Genomic DNA, 3937 nt, shown 5'->3' on the forward strand with positions numbered 1-3937 from the left:
TCCATTTATCAAGATTTTTGTCTTTCCAATCGTCCTCACGTGGTTGGAAATTGTCATATACATTACGTTTAATTAAGAAGCAAGTTCTCGTACGTTGCGTTGATTGACTTTGACTAAGGGTCTTAATTGATCTTCATATTTAACATCCGATAGCCACCCACTCCACTGCCCCGTGTGACTGGACGAATCACTTTACTGAACTCTATATACGGCATAATCACATTGACACACCGGTTCCCGTCAGATCACCGAAGTTAAGCAACGTTGAGCCTGGTCATTACTAAAATGGGTGACCAATTTGGGAAGTCCAGGTGCTGTATGTAGGAGGACGTCGACACCTCCCTGCAAAAAGTTGCAAAAACCTAACGTCGTCATCTCCCCTAACGGGAATATACATGCGACTGGGGACCGCTTGTGAAATTCATACTCCCATGAAAATTCCTCCTTCGGAGGAAACCGGTTAAACCCTGAATAGGGTTGGTGCTGACTGCACACACACACACACACACACACACACACACACACACACACACACACACACACACACACACTACCCTCATCATCTTCAAGACTCTTTGTCAACTAAATATAATTCGTAGTTAAAAAGCGTTTGCGTGTCGATGTGCATTTATCGTTTTCCAAGCGGTATTATACAAAACATGTACTGTATTTTTCGTAAATTACTTTAAGTACAGTGCGACCCACTTAAAAGTAACACACTCTCTGTCATCTTTCTCTTATCGACCAACTGGCACCACAAGACAAAATGCAATTCTTTTTCCAAAAATATGGCGCTACATGTCACACGTCTCACAGGCCACTGACGTGTTTACGGAAAAGAGAGCAATAAGAGAAGGGTTATGGCCACTACGTTCCCCGGACTTGTCATGATGTAATTTTTTTTTTTTTTTATCTCTGGGGGACTTTAAAACAAAAAGTTATGCAAATATTTCTCACAATCTAGACCAACGAAAGGAGACCATTATCAACGCTATCAGGAGAATCACCAGAGAATATCTATAGGCAGTATCTGCAAATTTTGTTAAATGTGCCCAGAAATGCATAGATGTCAACGGGGAGCACTTCCAACATCTTTTATAACACAACATGTTATTTAAACAATAAAAGAATGTTCCTCCTCTCTACTACACTTTCTGGACAACTTTTAAGTAGGCCACCACTGTATATACAAGCGTAAGCAACTTTCTAGCACGGTAGAGAGAGCCCACCTTCGCAACAGCCTTGCTAGTGCTATTGATGTAGCTGTTTCAACTCATGTTCCTTGTGAACGTTAATCCGAGGAGTTTGAAATACTTTCAGGTAATGTATCTTTAGCCTAAGCTATTGTTGGTGGAGAAGGTTTCTAGTAATTATTAAAGGAAACGAGCGTAATCTTGGCAGCATTGAGAGTTACCATCCATTTTTGACCCACTACAGATTGCGAAATGACCACAAGAAGACATGAAGAAGGTCGGAGGACACATCGGCTAAAATGATATGCGAAACATAACACTCAAGATTAAAACAGTTGTTAGAATAGTCTAAAAAACACGATTCAGCTTCAACTGTTAGATTTTAAGATCCTGAATGCAAATCATTAGAATTATCTTATATCTTGCTGATTTGTAGGCTCGGCGGGTTATGTGAATTATGGCGATTATTAGGCGCTGATAGAGAAGGTAAACTCACGTTTGTCTCTAGTTGGGCGTATTCTTAATAAACAGAGGCGGTTGAGGATGTCTCGCGTGACTGGACGAATCACTTTACTGAACTCCAGAGCGATCAATCCGAATACAAAGATTTTGGAAACCCTGGCATATTTTGATCGCTAACTGTTCTCTGCTATATGTACAAGGGTTTGTAGCTGATTCTGATACTGACGAAATCGAAAGATGGACGATACAAGCCCCTTCTATATAACCAATTCCCGTTTAAGAAGGGAAACACCGTTAGACAGACAGGCCGTTTGCCACGCCTTCGGTCAAGGCCAACCGTTTTAAGGATCGCTGTAAAGCCAGGCATGTTGACACTTTGGGAGCTATGTTTGTAGGAAATGATAAGGAGTGGGGTTCCTGCACGTTAACCGAGTGTCCACCATCTGTGAATGTAGCGCACCCTCAAACAAGTGCGCAAACTGACGAAAAAAAAATCGAATATTGAAAATGTAAAAATAAGAATGAACAATATAACCCAATAATGGGCGCAATATAAACTCATTCTTTTTTATTCAAGAGGTGGCTGTTATCTGCAATTTTGATGTTGCTCTTATGTAAGGCCACTCTATTGCTGATGTTTTTGGTGACGCCTATGTAGGATTTGTTGCATGTTGTGCATCTTAGTGCATATACTACATTTCTGGAGGTGCAATTTAGATCCTTTTTTATTTTGAATGTTTGTGCTGGGTTTTTGAATGTGTATGTGTTACCTTCTATTATTATGTCACATACTCCACATCGCCGTTTGTTGCATTTTGTAACCCCTTTTTTAGTATGTGAGACGAGTTTTGAGGAAGTTAGGATGTGCTTTAAGTTTTTGAGTTGGCGTTTGCTTTTTATTTTTTTTGTTGTTTTAAGTATGTTGTTTAATTTGTCGTTCTGATTGAGGAGGATAAGGTTTTTTGTTATCTGTGTGAATAGTTATGGGTTGTTTGTGTTGTCTGTAGAGACGTATGCTAAAATTTGTTCTTTGTTGTGTTCTTTTGGGGTTCTTAGTTGGTCTATTGGAATTTTTTCAGCCAGTTCAATACCTTTCTGCATTAGTGGTAGTGGATATCCTCTCTTCTGCAGTGTTTTTTTGTAGTTCATTCAGTCTAGTTGAACGGAGGTGTCTGTCTGTTACTATGGTGCAGACTCTACGTGCTAGGGAGTAGGGTATTGATTTTAGACAGTTTTTAGGATGGTGGCTTTTGAAGTGGAGGTATTATTGAGTGTCTGTGGGTTTGTGGTAGATGTCTGTGATTATGTTGTTTTTTATTGTTACTAGGATGTCTAGGAAAGGTAGTTCTGTGGGGCTTTGTTCTAGTGTGAAGTTTATTTTTGGGTGTAGATTTTGTAGCAAAGTGTGGAGTTCTTTGATATCCCCCCCATGAGGTTCTCCAGAGGATAAAGCAGTCGTCTAGGTATCTTTTCCAAGATTTTATGAAGAGTGTTTTTATATTGTGCCCGTACTTTTGCTCTATCCTTTCATAAAGGGTCTGTTCTAGGAAGGCTAGTGTAAGGGTGGCATATGTCGGTGCCATTTTGATACCCATTGCTGTGCCTAGTATTTGGATGTAGTTGTCTTTATTGAATTGGAAGGAGTTGTTATTGAGGATTATGTCGATGCTATCAATCACGAATTGTTTATTGAATCTGGGGTGTAAAGTCTGTGTATGTTTGTCAATCCAATATGCGATAGCTTCTTTTCTTAGATTGTGTAGGATATTGCTATATAGGCTGCTAACATCGAATGTGGCTAGTATAGTCCCATCGTCTACTGTTTGTAGTAGGGAGCTAAGGAAGTGTGTGTTATCTCTAACAAAACTTCTGACTAGATTGGTGAAGTGCTGTAATAGTATATCTATTAGATTGTTAAGTCTGCTTGTTGGGCATGATGGCCCTGCTACTATGGGTCTGAATGTGAGGTCGTTGGGGTTTGGGGTGCTTATGTATTCCGACTTTTGTGTGTTGATGGCATGTCTTACCTGGTTAGATTTGTGTATTTTGGGTAGCCCATAGAAGATGTTTGTTTTTGTTGTGAAGTTTGTAAGGAAGTCTTTTTCTTTTTTAGTTAATGTAATATTGTGTTGTGCAGAGTTTCGTTATTTTAGATATGGTTGTGTCGTCTATGTTAGAGCTAATTTGTTTGTAATAATTTTCGTTCCCTAGTGATTCTAAATTTTTTGTTTTATAGAAGTTCTTATTCATTATAACTACCGCACTACCTTTGTCTGCTTCCT

At 39.3% G+C, this 3937-nt stretch overlaps 1 pseudogene; it reads left to right on the forward strand.

Moving 5' to 3' along the window:
- The first annotated feature begins 204 nt into the window (after positions 1–204).
- LOC145248579 (5S ribosomal RNA) lies at positions 205–323 on the forward strand (annotated as a pseudogene).
- Positions 324–3937: the final 3614 nt, after the last annotated feature.

Source organism: Euprymna scolopes, chromosome 26 (genome assembly GCF_053919585.1).
Source record: "Euprymna scolopes isolate OS-2025 chromosome 26, ASM5391958v1, whole genome shotgun sequence".
NCBI classification, from domain to species: Eukaryota; Metazoa; Mollusca; class Cephalopoda; order Sepiida; family Sepiolidae; genus Euprymna; species Euprymna scolopes.